The sequence below is a fragment of the Pelophylax lessonae genome (genome assembly GCF_965119305.1).
Source record: "Pelophylax lessonae genome assembly, chromosome: 3".
NCBI lineage: Eukaryota > Metazoa > Chordata > Amphibia > Anura > Ranidae > Pelophylax > Pelophylax lessonae.
The window spans coordinates 256,316,454-256,335,675 of record NC_138770.1 but is presented as its reverse complement, the minus strand read 5'-3'; positions in this window follow the sequence as shown (position 1 = coordinate 256,335,675).

Sequence of the window (19,222 nt, the reverse complement as noted above, 5' to 3'; positions counted from 1 at the left end):
TGCCATTGTATTAGTATATTTGAAATGCCCCAATCTGAGAGATTTAGACTACATCAAATCCGACACTACACCTTCTTCATCTGGAGATCCAAACCTGAGCCCCCTAGATTCACGGCCTATGAGTAGAGTTGAGCGGACACCTGGATGTCCGTGTTCGGCGGGTTGAAAAAAAAGTCCGGGTCCGTGTCCCGGACTTTTTCCGAACTTTACCCGGACACCGAACCCCATTGAAGTCAATGAGGACCCGAACTTTCAGGCACTAAAATGGCTCTAAAACACCAATGGAAAGGGCTAGAGTGCTGCAAATGGCAGCAAAACGTGGTTAAGAGCATGGCAAGTGCTCTGCAAACAAATGTGGATAGGGAAATAACTTAAAACAACAAAAAAAACAGAAAATAAAACAATGTTCTTCATCTGTGAAGGATGAGGCCCATATGGAGTAGAAGGGAGGTTGAGGTGGTGGTGGATGTGGCAGTGTCATAGGCGTGTGCACAGGGTGTGCCGGGTGTGCCTGGGCACACCCTAATCACCTAGGGCACATTAGCATTATCGCTCTGTTTGCCAGTGAGGAGATGGGAAAGATCTCCCTCGGACCTGCTCTGCCATAAGAGAAGTGCCACAAACTTCTATTTCACTTTGCCAGCAGGGAGAGTAATGTACCGGGGCCATATACATGTAGGCAAACACATGCATGTGTATTTAAACTTTGGGGTGCACACCCTAATGCAATAGGCTGCGCACACCTATGGGCGGTGTAGGTGGAAGCGGCGGTGGAGGAGGACGAGGTAGCCAACACTGCTTTTTTTCTGTCATTTTAAATGAGGGTACACCCCAAAAGAGTGAGGAAGATCAAAAATAGAACAATGGCTGGGTAAGGTCGGTATCCTTCTCTATTCTGCACAAGGTACGGAAAAGTCCTGTGGGATCCATGCCTGGTTCATTTTAATGAATGTGAGCTTGTCCACATTGTCTCTGGACAGGCGGCTGCGCCTGTCTGTGATAACGCCCCCAGCCGTGCTAAATACACGTTCAGATAATACACTGGCTGCAGGGCACGCTAGCACCTCCAAGGCGTAAAGGGCAAGCTCAGGCCATGTGCCCAATTTGGAGACCAAGAAGTTGAAGGGAGCAGACCCGTCATTCACTACATGTAGGCGTGTGCACACATACTGCTCCACCATGTTGGTGAAATGCTGCCTCCTGCTAAGACGTTCCATATGAGCTGCTGGTGCTGCTGTTTGTTGTGGCGTGCTGACAAAGCTTTTCCACATTTCGGCCATGCTAACCCTGCCTTCTGAGGTGCTGGCGGTGCCCTGGTTGCGTTGGCGACCTCTTCCTCCGCCTCCTCTGCCTTGGTCTTGTGCTTCCACTGTGGCCCCGCTGTCAGGTGGGAAAGCCAGCAGCATCGCGTCTACCAGCGTGCGTTTGTACTCGCGCATCTTGCGATCGCACTCCAGTGAGTGAATTAAGGACGGTACGTTGTCCTTGTAACGGGGATCCAGCAGCGTGGCCACTCAGTAATCAGCAATTAGAATGTGGGCAACTCGGCGGTCGTTGTGGAGACACTGCAGCATGTAATCGCTCATGTGTGCCAGGCTGCCCAGAGGCAACGAAAGGCTGTCCTCTGTGGGAGGTGTATCGTCTGTGTCCTCTGTATCCCCCCAGCAATGCACCAGTGATGGCCATGAGCTGGCCTGGGTGCCACCCTGCTGTGAACATGGTTCCATCTCCTCCTCCATCTCCTCCTCCTCATCCTCCTCATCCTCCAGAACTGTGCCCCTGCTGGAAAATTGTGTCCCTGGCGTTTGTGGGTGCAGGAACCCACCCTCGGAGCCACTTGCAAATGACTGCCCTGAAAGCCTTGGAAATGTTACCTCTTCATCCTCCTCCTCCTCATCCTGTGCCACATCCTCTTCCATCATCGCCCAAATCGTTTTTTGAAGGAGGCATAGAAGTGGGATAGTTAAGCTGACAACAGCGTCATCGGCACTGGCCATGTTGGTGGAGTACTCAAAACAGCGCAACAAGGCACACAGGTCTCGCATGGAGGCCCAGTTATTGGTGGTGAAGTGGTGCTGTTCCACAGAGCGACTCACGTGTGCGTGCTGCAGCTGAAACTCCACTATGGCCTGCTGCTGCTCGCACAGTCTTTCCAGCATGTGCAAGGTGGAGTTCCACCTTGTGGGCACGTCACATATGAGGCGGTGAGCGGGAAGGCCGAAGTTACGCTGCATCGCTGACAGGCGAGCAGCAGCAGGGTGAGAACGCCGAAAGTGCGCACAGACGGCCCGCACTTTCTGCAGCAGCTCTGACATATCGGGGTAATTTTTAAGAAACCTCTGCACCACCAAATTCAGCACATGCGCCAGGCAAGGGATGTGCGTCAAACCGGCTAGGCCCAGAGCTGCTATGAGATTTCGCCCGTTATCGCACACAACCAGGCCGGGCTTGATGCTCGCTGGCAGTAACCACTCATTTCTCTGCTGTTACATGCTTCTCCACAGCTCCTGCGCGGTGTGTGGTTTTTTCCCCCAAACAGGCTAGTTTTAAAACTGCCTGCTGTCGTTTACCCCTGGCTGTGCTGAAGTTGGTGGTGAAGGTGTTATGCTGACCGGATGAGGAGGCGGTAGAGGATGAGGAAGCGGAGTAGGAGGAGTTAGGAACAGGAGGCAAACTGAAGCGCCCTGCAATCCTCCGTGGTGGACAAATTGCTATCCGCCTCAGGCCCATCCGCCACTGCATTTACCCAGTGTGCCGTTAGGGAGATATAATGCCCCTGACCATGCTTACTGGTCCACGTATCAGTAGTTAGGTGGACCTTGGCACAGATGGCGTTGCGCAGTGCACACCTGATTTTTCCCCCACTTGCAGGGAAGGGATGGCTTGCCTGGAAAAGTAGTGGCGGCTTTGCACGACGTACTGTGGGACAGCCACCGACATAAGGCTTTTAAAACTGTGCGTCTCCACCAGACGGAATGACAGCATTTCAAAGGCCAAGAATTTTTAAATGCTGGCATTCAGGGCCAGGGATCGCGGGTGGGTAGGGGGGTACTTCCTCTTCCTCTGAAGTGTTTGGGAGATGGAAAGCTCAACGCTTCCACGGGACATTGTGGAGATGGTTGGTGACCCAGGTGGTGGTGTTGCTGATAGATCGTCTGTTTGCGGGGTGGCAAGTGCCGGTATCACTAAAGAGGTGGATGGAGAGGCCGAGACTGCAGCAGAAGAGGAAGCAGGAGGAGCCAGAGACCTTTCTTGGTTTTGAAGGTGTCTACTCCACTGCAGCTCGTGCTTTGCACTTAGATGCCTGATCATGCAGGTTGTGCTCAGGTTGAGAAGGTTTATGCCTCGCTTTAGGCTCTGATTGCACAGGGTGCAAACCACTCGTGTCCTGTCATCAGCACATTTTCATGCAGAACTTCCACACTAGAGAACTCCTTTGAGCTGGCTTTGGTGCGCTCGGTCCCTTGCTGCATTGGGCAGTAGCAGGCGTAGTGTCTAGGGCACGGCCTCTCCGCTTCTGCACCCTGCTCCCTCTTCTGATGTGCTGGTGGCTCTGTGCGACCACCGCCTCTTCCTCTAAACTACTCAGGTCACCTGCATGACCTTCATTCCATGTGGGGTCGAGGACCTCATCGTCCTCCACATCATCTTCCACCCTCCACATCATTAGTCACCCAGTTACCCCTGCCCTCCGTGTCGGTCTCCACAGTTGGCACCTGCGTTTCGTCATCATCGGAGACGTGCTGCGATGGTCCTTCCATGTACTCATCTTGAGAAATAAGTGGTTGGGCATCGCTGCACTCAATCTCTTCCACTTCTGGGGCAGGGCTAGGTGGATGGCCCTGGGAAACCCTGCTGACAGAGTCATCAAAAAGAAGAAGAGACTGCTGCATGACTTGGGGCTTAGACTGCTTGCCTGATTTGCAAGGGGGTGAGGTGAAAGACGATTGGACATTGGCTGCAGGTGCCAACTCTGACCTTTCTGCAGTAGACTGGGTGGGAGCGTGTGCGTGTAGCTGGCACAGATCGACCACGTCCTCTCCTTGCAACAGGAGCTCTACCAGCAGCACCACGACCCAGGCCACGGCCCCTATTTGACGGTCTCCTCATATTTCTGTAATTTATGATCTTGCCCTAAACAGGCAAAAAATTTGGGGGAGCATACCCATGTATTTCCAAAGCTGCTGCAGCTATGAACCAAAAGACATGTATATTAAAAAAGAATAGCGCGCAAATGCAAAAGAAATTACTACCAAATCTGAAGAGAGTCCATAAATAAAAATGGGGGTTTGGTCCCACCATATGGCCATATCGTGCTCAAGCCCACTACTGCGTCAAAGTACCCCATTATCAGTGGGTCCTACACTATCCATGAAAAAGAGATGAATCCAGCCCTTCTAACCCTTGGAGACAATACTCCATGCTGGGAGAGATGTGCAAATGCACTACAGGGGACTCCTCCTATATCCACTTGATGGTGGACACTGATTGAGTACAGGTGTGTGTGGGGGGTGGGGAGGGCTGCTCAACCTCGATAGTCTGGTCAGACCGAATACATAATAAACAGGCAAAAAATTTGGGGGAGCATACCCATGTATTTCCAAAGCTGCTGCAGCTATGAACCAAAAGACATGTATATTAAAAAAGAATAGCGCGCAAATGCAAAAGAAATTACTACCAAATCTGAAGAGAGTCCATAAATAAAAATGGGGGTTTGGTCCCACCATATGGCCATATCGTGCTCAAGCCCACTACTGCGTCAAAGTACCCCATTATCAGTGGGTCCTACACTATCCATGAAAAAGAGATGAATCCAGCCCTTCTAACCCTTGGAGACAATACTCCATGCTGGGAGAGATGTGCAAATGCACTACAGGGGACTCAGTGTCCACCATCAAGTGGATATAGGAGGAGTCCCCTGTAGTGCATTTGCACATCTCTCCCAGCATGGAGTATTGCCTCCAAGGGTTAGAAGGGCTGGATTCATCTCTTTTTCATGGATAGCTTAGGACCCACTGATAATGGGGTACTTTGACGCAGTAGTGGGCTTGAGCACGATATGGCCATATGGTGGGACCAAACCCCCATTTTTATTTATGGACTCTCTTCAGATTTGGTAGTAATTTCTTTTGCATTTGCGCGCTATTCTTTTTTAATATACATGTCTTTTGGTTCATAGCTGCAGCAGCTTTGGAAATACATGGGTATGCTCCCCCAAATTTTTTCCCTGTTTATTATGTATTCGGTCTTACCAGACTATCGAGGTTGAGCAGCCCTCCCCACCCCCCACACACACCTGTACTCAATCAGTGTCCACCATCATGTGGATATAGGAGGAGTCCCCTGTAGTGCATTTGCACATCTCTCCCAGCATGGAGTATTGTCTCCAAGGGTTAGAAGGGCTGGATTCATCTCTTTTTCATGGATAGTGTAGGACCCACTGATAATGGGGTACTTTGACGCAGTAGTGGGCTTGAGCACGATATGGCCATATGGTGGGACCAAACCCCCATTTTTATTTATGGACTCTCTTCAGATTTGGTAGTAATTTCTTTTGCATTTGCGCGCTATTCTTTTTTAATATACATGTCTTTTGGTTCATAGCTGCAGCAGCTTTGGAAATACATGGGTATGCTCCCCCAAATTTTTTGCCTGTTTATTATGTATTCGGTCTGACCAGACTATCGAGGTTGAGCAGCCCTCCCCACCCCCCACACACACCTGTACTCAATCAGTGTCCACCATCAAGTGGATATAGGAGGAGTCCCCTGTAGTGCATTTGCACATCTCTCCCAGCATGGAGTATTGTCTCCAAGGGTTAGAAGGGCTGGATTCATCTCTTTTTCATGGATAGTGTAGGACCCACTGATAATGGGGTACTTTCAAGCAGTAGTGGGCTTGAGCACGATATGGCCATATGGTGGGACCAAACCCCCATTTTTATTTATGGACTCTCTTCAGATTTGGTAGTAATTTCTTTTGCATTTGCGCGCTATTCTTTTTTAATATACATGATCTTGCCCTAGAAAGGTGTTTATTGAATAGCGGAACAAAACAATAACAGTATCGCACGGGTGTATCTCACAGTTAAATATGCAAACTATGCCGCAATTTAATTTTTTTTTACCCCAAAAGGGTGTTTATTAAATAGCGGATTAGAAAAACAGTATACAAATACATTGGGTGTATCTCACAGTCAAATATGCAAAGTATGACGCAAATATAATTTTTTTCACCCCAAAAGGGTGTATACTGAATAGCGGAATAGAAAAAAGGATATAAAACGGTGTATCTCACTCACAAACACAGACTAGGCTCTGATTACAATTTTTTGTACCCTAAAGGGAGGATGAGGAGTAGGAGGAGTTCGGAACAGGAGGCAAACTGAAGCGCCCTGCAATCCTTGGCGGTGGAAGGAGATACGCCAAACAAATTTAAAAGGTGTATCTCACACGTACCGATACAGACTATGCCGTAATTCAATTTTTTACACTCCAAAAGGGTGTATATTGAATAGCGGAATAGGAAAAATGTTATAAAACGGTGTATCTAACACGTACAAACACAGACTAGGCCCCGATTACAATTTTTTGTACCCTAAAGGCAGGATGAGGAAGAGGAGTAGGAGGAGTTCGGAACAGGAGGCAAACTGAAGCGCCCTGCAATCCTCGGCGGTGGAAGGAGATGCGCCAAACAAATTTAAAAAGGTGTATCTCACATGTACCGATACAGACTATGCCGTAATTTAATTTTTTACACTCAAACGGTGTATATTGAATAGCGGAATAGAAAAAAATTTATAAAACGTTGTGTATCTCACATGTACAAACACAGACTAGGCCCTGATTACAATTTTTTGTACCCTAAAGGCAGGATGAGGATGATGAGTAGGATGAGTTCGGAACAGGACAAAAACTGAAGCGCCCTGCAATCCTCGGCGGTGGAAGGAGATGCGACAAACAAATTTAAAAAGGTGTATCTCACATGTACCGATACAGACTATGCCGTAATTTAATTTTTTACACTCAAACAGGGTGTATATTGAATAGCGGAATAGAAAAAATTTTATAAAACGGTGTATCTCAAACGTACAAACACAGACTAGGCCCCGATTACAATTTTTTGTACCCTAAAGGCAGGATGAGGATGAGGAGTAGGAGGAGTTCGGAACAGAAGGCAAACTGAAGCACCCTGCAATCCTCGGCGGTGGAAGATGCGCCCCAAAAGATTGGAAGGTGTATCTCACACGTACCAATACAGACTATGCCGCAATTTCATTCTTTTTACCCCAAAGGGTGTAGATTGAATAGCGGAATATAAACATTTTTATAAAACGGTGTATCTCACACGTACAAACACAGACTAGGCCCCGATTACAATTTTTTGTACCCTAAAGGCAGGATGAGGATGAGGAGTAGGAGGAGGTCGGAACAGGAGGTAAACTGAAGCACCCTGCAATCCTCGGCAGTGGAAGATGCGCCCCAAAAGATTGGAAGGTGTATCTCACACGTACCGATACAGACTATCCCACAATTTAATTCTTTTTACCCCAAGGGTTTAGATTAAATAGCGGAATAGAAAATATGATATCAAAAGGTGTATCTATCTCACACGTACAGACCCAGACTAGGCCCTGATTACTATTTTTTGTACCCTAAAGGCAGGATGAGGAGTAGGAGGAGTTCGGAACAGGCAGGAGGCAAACTGAAGCAGCCTGCAATCCTCGGCGGTATAAGATGCGCCCCAAAAATTGGAAAGGTGTATCTCACATGTATCGATACAGACTATCCCGCAATTTCATTCTTTTTACCCCAAAGGTGTAGATTGAATAGCGGAATAGAAAATATGATATCAAAAGGTGTATCTATCTCACACGTACAGACCCAGACTAGGCCCTGATTACTATTTTTTGTACCCTAAAGGCAGGATGAGGAGTAGGAGGAGTTCGGAACAGGCAGGAGGCAAACTGAAGCACCCTGCAATCCTCGGTGGTATAAGATGCGCCCCAAAAATTGGAAAGGTGTATTTCACACGTACCGATACAGACTATCCCGCAATTTAATTCTTTTTACCCCAAGGGTGTAGATTGAATAGCGGAATAGAAAATATGATATCAAAAGGTGTATCTATCTCACACGTACAGACCCAGACTAGGCCCTGATTACTATTTTTTTGTACCCTAAAGGCAGGATGAGAAGTAGGAGTTCGGAACAGGCAGGAGGCAAACTGAAGCACCCTGCAATCCTCGGCGGTATAAGATGCGCCCCAAAAATTGGAAAGGTGTATCTCACACGTACCGATACAGACTATCCCGCAATTTAATTCTTTTTACCCCAAAGGGTGTAGATTGAATAGCGGAATAGAAAATATGATATCGGGGGTGCGCATGCGCGGGATCTCGGACATGGCCGCATAGCCGCGAGCTCCCGCACCAACCCGGCTGCATCGCTCTCCATCCTCCCCGCTGACAGCTTACGGACGGTCCCCGAGCACAGGAGCAGGGAGAAGAACTCCCACACACTCTCCAGGCACCATTATTGCAGCGATTAAGGCACCGGGGACCCCGCTCCACCAGCTTCACGATCCGGGCCTAGCCTCCAAGATGGCGGCCGTGTAGCTGCGCCTATCTCGGCTGCCAATCCTCTCCGCTGGCAATATGTGGACGGCCCCTGCACATCTGCGGGGTGGGCTGGCATCCCGCTGACCCTCCAGGTACCGATATTACTCCGTTTTGGACCCCGGGGACCCCGATCTGCCTGCTACAATTCCGGGCCTAGTTTCCAAGATGGTGCCCGTTTAGCTGATCCCACCTCAGCCCGGCTCCATCGATCCCCATCCTCACTGCTGGTACCATACAAGAGGCCCCTAAACATCTGAGGGGTGAGCAGAGATCCCACTGACCCTCCAGGTACCAATATTTCCCAGCTTGAGGGTCTGAGTACCCAGATACGCCCTCCACAGACCACAGGCCTGATATCCAATATGGCGGCCGCATCCCACTCACACCTACAGCCTGATCCTTTATCTGGATCCCCCCAGCTACCCCTCCTTTCACCTCTCCATACACAGCACCAGGGGACCCCTTTTTTTCAAATCACGGACTCTCCGGCATCCCCTGCTTCAACTGAATCCCTTATTGGACAGACATTAGACAATCTGCTAATGTCTCCCATGGAGTCTTCCTCAGCCTCACATCAGGCCTGTGACTCCCTATCTCCACATCCCCCAGTTCTTCCATTTGATACCAACTCTCTGATGGCGAATTCTCTGAAATGCTTGACAGGGGTCTCTCTATCACTGCAGCCAGAATCACTACAGATATTAAAGCTGACCTAATGAACTTAGGCTCAAGGATTGAGGCTATTGAATCCAAGGTAGATTTGTCAGTAACCCGGATTAATCAGAACACAGAGAGAATTCAGGAACTACATTCTCAATTGGACTCAGCACTTATAAAAATAGATGATTTAGAGAACAGAGCAAGGAGATACAACTTCAGAATCAGAGGGATCCCGGAATCTTTCACTGACACACCTAACACAGTCCAAGCTGTCATAAAAATGCTGCTACCTGACATTCCCTCACACAAGCTGGAGTTGGACAGGGCTCACAGAGCTCTGGGTCCCCCCCGATCGGATGGCCTACCCAGGGACATTGTTGTAAAACCCCACTACTACACCATTAAGGAGGAAGTGATGAAAATGTCCCGCACCACTGCTCAGCTTTCTTTCCAGGACCACCCTTTTCAAATTTTTGCTGACTTGTCGCCATTCACCATACAAAGACGCAGGTCTCTTAAACCCCTGCTGTCTGTTCTCTCTCAAAAGGAGATAAAATATTGGTGGCTTTTTCCCTTCAATTTGAAGTTCTCCTACAAAAACAAATACTACACATTCTCCAAATTCTCTGATGGTGAAAAAATTCTCTTGGATCTACATCTGCTCTCCACAGCTCCGGTCTCCCCACCTCCAGTGGACATGCCTTCTGGATCGACTAAACGACAGCTGCCCGCTAGTCCCATAGCACCTCTTTGGCTAAAGCCCAAGCACAAGCGCTCCAAGGACTCCAAGCGACCGAGATGAACTGTCTTCTCATAGGATGACCCCTGTCCAAAGGACTCTGCATGGGTTGGGCAGGCGTGCCCGATTTTACTCTGAGCAGCCCATCTGGTTCTGGGAGGTTCTCCACCTACTCCTCCCTGGTCTGCTCAACTAATTTCACGTCTTACTTTAAAAAAAAAAGAAAAACAATTTTTTTTTTTTTTTTGGTTTATCCCCCTGGTACAAGTCATAACAACATCCATGGCTTGCACCCCTGACGTCTGTTCCTGTCAACACCCTTATATGCGCTCATTGTTCTACTTATATTGTTGTTGTCACAGGATTTTGTCTCCTGAGGTCTTTTGTTCCACTATATATATATGTTTTGGTACGCTAACACTTTGACTCTTAGTTTTCATACAACGGATGGGTGGGCGCTGCGGCCGGGTTGCAGACCTTGCGCCCTTACCCGATTCGAGGACTAGGTTATGTTCCGTCCTCCTGATGGGTTCCCCCTCGCGATTTTAGCGAGGGAAATGACTACTTCCCTTTGGAGTGTGAGGGGTTTTTGCCTCTCACTCTCTGAATGGAATCTTTTCTTATTTGTGTCCCTGTCTCTGCCCTTTCTGTTTTCCTCCCTCCTCACCTTTCCTTGTGTTTCTAGGCGCTCCGAAGGTCCCCCGTATCACGATGCCGACTCAACGATTTGCCACATCTTGAGGATGTCATTCCGAGCCCTCACTTCCTTCAACGGAGGGGTAAGTGCCTCGTGTCAACTTTGGTTCCCCCTACCCCTGTTTCATGGCTGACAACAAGGTTAACGCTTCATTTCTCCGAATAGGTACCCACAACACTCAGGGCCTAAACTCCCCTGTTAAGAGGAGGAAGGCATTCCAATCTTACCATACACAGAAAATGGATGTTATACTCCTACAGGAGACCCACTTCCCCAAACAATTCAATCCCAAATTTCTCCATCCTAAATATCCCGTTTTCTTTCTCGCCAATGCTGTAGGGAAAACTAAGGGAGTGGCGATATTGTTCTCTCACCGCTGTAAATTTGCCCCCTCCCTTATTCAAAGAGATCCTGAGGGCCGCTATATCTTGGTTAAGGGCTCACTTGACAATCACACATTCTCCTTTATCTCTTACTATGCTCCAAATAAGGCACAGGACAGATTTTTTAGGTCCATGTTCGCTTCCCTCTCTCTGCTGGTCGAAGGTACCGTTATCTGGGGGGGAGACTCAAATGTAGCATTCGATACGAGTATTGATAAAAAAACGTACGGTAGGTTCTCAACTCACAAGACCCACCAAGCGTAGCCTAAAAGTGGCTAAGTTGGTCTACGATCAAGGCCTTGTGGATGTTTGGAGGGAACTCAATCCCTCTCAAAGAGACTACACACACTTCTCACATCCTCATCAGTCTTACGCGAGGATTGATCACATATTTTTACCAACCTCGCTTGTCCTCCTTGCTTGCAAGGCTGAAATCAAGGACATGGCTTGGTCTGATCACTCGTTGGTGACACTGTTGCTTCAGCGACCCAGCTCCCACCCCTCACAATATACCTGGAGACTAAATGAATCTGTACTTAGTGACCCTGTCAAAACCTAGGAGATGAAATGCACGTCAAGGAATATTTCTTGCTTAACGATATTGGGGATATCTCCCCCTCTATCCTTTGGGCGGCTCCTAAAGCCACCATTAGAGGGAAACTCATACAAATTTCCACCCAGATGAAGCGCGCCCGACAAGTCGACATAGCTAAGCTGGAAAGAGAATTTATTGATCTCTCCAAGCGACACAAACATTGTCCGGATTCGGTTTCCATTTCCCAACTGGATGCAGCCAGAACGGAACTCAACTTGGCTTTGACAGCTAAAGCGGACAAATATCTAAGATGACAAGGAGCCAAGTTTTATTCTCAACGTGATCGGATAGGAACTTTGTTAGCGGCGGGTCTCTCTCCTAAACCTCGAGTTCGGATTCCCCCAGCACTTCGTCTTTCAGACGGGACAAAATCTCGCAATCCTAAAAAACTTATGTCAGAATTTCATAAGTTCTATCAATCCCTTTACAGTACGCAATCCGAACCCTCCCCCTCCCAGTTATCGGACTTCCTAGACTCTATTCCTATCCCTAAACTGAATGGTCACCACAGCTCCTTGATGGAGACTCCTATTTCCACCGAAGAAGTTGAATTGGTTATCAAGAATCTGAGGAGTGGCTCTGCTCCGGGCCCTGATGGTTTCTCAATCCCATATTACAAAGCCTTTTCTTCCACCCTGGCACCTTATTTGGCACGCTTTTTTAATGATCTACGCAACACAACGCAATTAGATTCGGCACTCAACTCTGCCTTCATCACCGTAATCCCCAAACCAGGCAAGGATGACAGTGAGGTTGGCAATTATCGTCCGATTTCCCTCATTAACAATGACTTAAAGATCTTAACCAAGATATTGGCCACCAGGATCTCCTCATTCATTGCGCAATACATACACAAAGACCAAGCAGGGTTCATTCCGGGTCGACAGGGCACGGACCAAATCAGACGGGCCATTGATATTGTATCGCTGTTGCATTCAGGATGGGCAGGAGGGCCCCCCCAGGAAGGTATCCTCTTGTCGATCGACCTACAGAAGGCATTTGATTCTATCTCCTGGCATTATCTTTTTACGATCTTGGATAGGTGGGGCTTTGGTCCAAATTTCACGAATATCCTACGAGCTTTATACTCCAAACTGATGGCTTGGGTGCGGTTTCAGGGTTACTGCTCTGACCCACTTCTAATATCAAGGGGTACACGTCAGGGATGCCCTCTTTCGCCCCTCCTGTTTGCAATAGCGATGGAAACTTTGGCACAAGCAATTAGATCTCACCCTGATATCCACGGGGTTCAATGCGGTCCACACACTCACAAATGTGCTCTCTTTGCTGATGATCTGCTCGTCTTCATCACCTCTCCCCTCATTTCCCTTCCGAACATTTATACCCTCCTGCAATCTTTTGGCACTGTATCTGGTCTTCAAGTTAACATGTCCAAGTCCCACGCACTAAATATCAACATACCTACACACATGTTATCTAGCATCAAGCCCCACTTCCCCTTCATCTGGAGTAAAAGTTCCATCCAATATCTGGGTATATCGCTAGCGAATAGAATAGATGGGTTATATGAAGCCAACTACCCACCTCTGTTCCGCGAACTCAGTCAAGACCTACAACGTTGGTCTCACCTTCCCCTGTCTTGGCTGGGAAGGATCCACGCAGTGAAAATTAAATTTCTGCCTAGAATTCTTTACTTCTTCAGGTCTCTACCCATTCCCTTGTTGAGGGAACATATCAAACGCTTCCAGTCTAGAATCATATCTTTCATTTGGGGCTCAAAAGGTCATAGATTAGCGAGGGGGCTACTGTACAGATCGCGGAACAAAGTGGGACTGGGGGTCCCAAATTTAATATGGTATTATCAGGCGGCCCAACTGGCACAGATATCGGTAATTTACTCTCACGCAGCGAAACCTGATTGGATGCAAATGGAACGCCAAGCGGTGCCGCTGCACACTATTGACTTCCTTATGCGGTGTCTTACCAAATACAGACCTGCCATTTTAGCCCCAACACTCTCACACTCATTAGCTCTCTGGGACAGGCTTAAGGGTAAATCTGAACTCACTTCTCCCTTACGTCCACTCTCACTCCTCTTCCAAAACCGCGGCTTCCCTCCGGGTCTGAATTTCGTTGAATTCAAATGGTGGCTTGACAAAGGCCTATACAGGATAGGTCACTTTTTCACCCCCTCGGGACCCATCTCTCTTTCCTACTGTAAAAACAAACTCAAGATGCCTAATTCTGAACTCTTTAGGTTTCACCAAATTACACATTTCTTACATTCTATATGGAAATCTAAGCCGTTGCCTCCCATGGCTACGGCCTACGAGGTGTGGTGTTGTTCAGCCATGGAACAGAGGGGGGGGGATCTCTGCTATTTACGGGTCACTTTCCGGGAGTGGCCCCAAGCCGAGCTATGCTCTGGCCTGGGAGAAGGACTTATCTCGGGTATGGGAACCGGAAACGTGGTACTCAGCTCTGCAACAGGCATACAAGGGGATTTTGAATGTTACCTTAATAGAAGCAAGTCTAAAAGTCTTAACCAGATGGTACCTTGTTCCAGAAAGGCTACACCGCTGTTTTCCCTCATCCTCGCCACTATGCTTCAGGGGTTGCGCTCATAAGGGCACCTTCCTGCACACATGGTGGGAGTGTCCGAAAATACGGGGATTCTGGAACAGGGTCTTTCATCTGATCCGCAAGGTTACTGGTATGTCCGTACCGCAAACCCCACAGAATGCTCTCTTAAACTTTGCTCCGATTAACGCCACCAAGGCTCAAAAAAGGTTGATCCATTTCATGTTTCTGGGGGCGAAAATGACTATAGCTTAAGCATGGAAGAGACCTACAGTCTCTTTCACCTTATTTAAAAGAAAAGTTTCCTGGATCATGACCCAAGAAAAACTATCTAGTAGTCTTCTGAATACGTACCAAATACTGGTGGATCTTAGGATCTTCGGGGTGTGTATGTATTCCAACCCTACTCCTCTCCCTCCTCTCCTTTCTTTCTTCTCGTCTGTTTCCCCGTTTGTCTTCTTTTATCTGCTGCTTTTTTGTCATTTCTTCACCCCTGTTGGTAGGTTCCCACTGTGGTTGAGGTTTCCATGCCAGGTTGCTAGTTGATCCTGCTCTTCTATGGTTTCCCTGCCACAAGGACCCTTTTTTTGGAAATGCTACTTAAGCTTCTCATCGGAGCTCAGACGTTACCACGCGCCTGATTTAGGCTCCTCACCGATGACCTTGGCAAATTACCTAGGCGGTCCTGATTCTCATCCGAACCGGCTTCAATTTTTTGTATTCTGAACTCTTTCAGTCTGCAGCTGATCACTTATTCGGGTGGGGCCCTTTTCTGGCTCTCCGGGCGACAGTTCGTGATCCCATTGGGGTTGCCTGGGGGTTAGGGGGGTCTCCCCGACTGTGTGATGTTCTATTTTTAATCAGGTTGCTCTGGCTCCATAGGAGCTTTTTTACCTGCATTGTTGTTTATGGATGACAATTTTTCACTCCACAGGTCATAACGTGTATGATGAGGCTTTCTGTATGTTACCTACCGTCTTATTTGGCTAAATGTTATCTTCTGTTGATGGATTTTGCTTTGTTACAATTTAATAAAAATCTTTGAAAGTAGAAAATATGATATCAAAAGGTGTATCTATCTCACACGTATAGACCCAGACTAGGCCCTGATTACTATTTTTTGTACCCTAAAGGCAGGATGAGGAGTAGGAGGAGTTCGGAACAGGCAGGAGGAGAACTGAAGCACCCTGCAATCCTCGGCGGTATAAGATGTGCCCCAAAAATTGGAAAGGTGTATCTCACACGTACCGATACAGACTATCCCGCAATTTAATTCTTTTTACCCCAAGGGTGTAGATTGAATAGCGGAATAGAAAATATGATATCAAAAGGTGTATCTATCTCACACGTACAGACCCAGACTAGGCCCTGATTACTATTTTTTGCACCCTAAAGGCAGGATGAGGAGTAGGAGGAGTTCGGAACAGGCAGGAGGCAAACTGAAGCACCCTGCAATCCTCGGCGGTATAAGATGCGCCCCAAAAATTGGAAAGGTGTATCTCACACGTACCGATACAGACTATCCTGCAATTTAATTCTTTTTACCCCAAGGGTGTAGATTGAATAGCGGAATAGAAAATATGATATCAAAAGGTGTATCTATCTCACACGTACAGACCCAGACTAGGCCCTGACTACTATTTTTTGTACCCTAATGGTAGGATGAGGAGTAGGAGGAGTTCGGAACAGGCAGGAGGCAAACTGAAGCACCCTGCAATCCTCGGCGGTATAAGATGCGCCCCAAAAATTGGAAAGGTGTATCTCACACATACCGATACAGACTATCCCGCAATTTAATTCTTTTTACCCCAAGGGTGTAGATTGAATAGCGGAATAGAAAATATGATATCAAAAGGTGTATCTATCTCACACATACAGACCCAGACTAGGCCCTGATTACTATTTTTTGTACCCTAAAGGCAGGATGAGGAGTAGGAGGAGTTGGGAACAGGCAGGAGGCAAACAGAACCACCCTGCAATCCTCGGCGTCCCAAAAATTGGAAAGGTGTTTCTCACACGTACCGATACAGACTATCCCGCAATTTAATTCTTTTTACCCCAAAGGGTGTAGATTGAATAGCGGAATAGAAAATATGATATCAAAAGGTGTATCTATCTCACACGTACAGACCCAGACTAGGCCCTGATTACTATTTTTTTGTACCCTAAAGGCAGGATGAGAAGTAGGAGTTCGGAACAGGCAGGAGGCAAACTGAAGCACCCTGCAATCCTCGGCGGATTTTTCAATAGCACATGTGAACACAGTAGTGTCTTATGTCAGTCAGCTCTGCTGCAGGCTATGAACGGGAAAAAAAAAGAAAATTCCCCTTTAAGTTTGTAATTTTTAAATAGATTAGTACAGACTATGCCACAATTTAATTTTTTTAACCCAAAAGGGTGTATATTGAATAGTGGAATAGAAAAAAGTGTATAAAATTGAAAATCATCACTCAATAATAGCACATGTGAACACAGCAATGTCTTATCACAGTCAGCAGCACTGAAGCAAAAACGCTGCACACAACTCACTAATAAAAATAGATTTTTTTCTCCCTCCTCCTCAGCGGGCAAAAAGATTGTGTTCACTGCACCACCCCACACACAGCAAAATCGATGTAGAACACTGATCCTGCCTATTCTCCAGCCTGTCCCTAATATGATCGATAAGATCATTTACTGGCACAACCCCCCACACAGCAAAATCGATGTAGAACACTGACCCTGCCTATTATCCAGCCTCGCCCTAAAATGCCCTAATAACTCGCCCTGCCTGCAGCACTCCGACCTGTCCCTGCATTCTTTTCGAACACAATACAATTTTTCACTGTCTGTCCCTAATCAGCAGCCAGCACGTATGATGTGTGCTCTGTCCCTAAACTACAGCAGAATGGCGCAGCGCGCTGGGGCTCTCAAACTTATAAAGACATGGTCACATGCTTCAGATGGCCAATCACAGCTACTAATACATTAGTAGGCATGGCTGGGATGGCTTAAGGCACACCAGTTAAACGCTTGTTGATTGGCTGTTGAAAGCCCGCCATTAAAAGCGCGCCATTACATACAACCCCGGAAATAAAATGACCGAACATGGATTTTAAACCCGAACATACAGTAAAGTTTTCGGGTCCGTGTTCGGGTAACAAAAATCCAATTATTCGGTACGAACACGAATAATACAGTCTGTGTTCGCTCAACACTACCTATTAGCAGTAGTATTCCCGAATCATGGACCAGAGAGAAGGCATCTCTCTGATATACGCTGCTCTGGCAGAGAACACCGACAAACCTTCATATGCATTAAGTTGGGAGCGAGATTTGGAAATCAGTTGGGAGGTCGAAACGTGGTACAGAACTTTTCAAAGAGCATTTAGGGGAATCATAAATGTCTCACTAACTGAAGCAAGTGTCAACATAATTACACATTGGTACCATGTACCCTCCCGACTGGCTACAATTCTTCACTTTGTTTTCGAGGTTGTGGTCATGTGGGCTCTCTTTTCCATATCTGGGGGCTTTTTATATATATACAAAATATTTAGTTTGTTTCTTGCAATGCCTAAAACTCCAGAGATCGCCTTGCTAAATAGTAAGCCGGTCGGATGCTCCAAGTACCTACGAAAACTCATTCACTTTATGCTGCTAGGTGTTAAAATCACCATAGCTCGAGCTTGGAAACAACCAACGGTGTCCTATGCTGCAGCAAAATGAGAGATATCTTTTATAATAGTTCAGGAAAAGGCGGTCAACATCCATAGGGCAAACTGCAAACTATATGAGGCAGTATGGGAACCTTGGAGTATCTATATACATCAGTCCCTATGAATCATTTTAATGGAATCTGCTCTTTGTTGTGCGATGCAAATTCAGCCATACAGATTGTATGGCCGAATTTGCATCGCATTCGGGCCAAACTAGTGCAGGATCCTTTTTGGTCTGTACCAGAATCAGGTCACATTAGTGTGAACACCCATGCGATTAGATTCCTGTCCGAATTAACAGTTCTCACTGCGATATGTGAACAAATTTGAGGGTGTTATTACCTTTTTGTATTGAACTCCCAGTGGTTCGCATATGGCAGTGTGAACTGCCTGCAAATTGTGTGTGATGCGGGAACCCGCAGTGGATTCACAGGGTTTCCCACATCACACTAATGTGAACCAAGCCTTAGTGACCGTGCTCTCACACCTGTGTGTTTAGGTTCTTTTCTCAGCATGGCTCCACCCCAGCCTCTAACAGGAAACACTTTATTAACCTGCATACTGCAAGCAAGCCTTGCCCAAGCAACAATTATGTGAAGGCTTCCCTGAGTGTTTCATGCCGTGTGCTCTAAATCTGATCTCCGTGTACCGACTTTGGCTTGTTCACCTGACCATCCCTGTCTGCCTGTTGCCCCGACCTTGGCTCAGAAGGAATTCTGACCATCCCTATCTGCTTGATTCCCCGACTTTTGGCTTGTTCTACTGACTATCCCTTGTTGCCCTGGACTGCTGCTTCCTCTATATCTGCCAGAGCCAGCCGTGAGTGTGAGCTGGGAGACCATGGGTGCCGCGACCTGAAGTCAGCTGCAGATAAGTCCATCCTTACCATCAGAGGCTCTGGTGGATCTTAGACTCCACACCCTGGGGAATCTTATGCTCTAGCTCCCTTTCCAGGACCATGGCTGCAACCCTGTGTAGCTGCTTCTTTGAGCCATCAACCCTCAACAGTCAAGCTGTTGGGTTCACAACCTCCGTGGTGCACTCCCCCTAACTTGGTCCCGCAGGCGACTCTGACATGACCAGCTGGTCTTTTCCTGATGTCACTGTTTAATATTTCTATGTTTCTAAGTACCTAAACTCTAGAACAACAACATGTACAAATATAACCTTTAGGCCCCTTTCACACCGTAGAGTCCATCGGCGGACTCTATTTTTCTCAGCAGGTGATCGATCCGCCAATCCCCTGCTGAGCAGGCAGATGGCAGCTCTGCCTCCACGCTGTGTGCGGA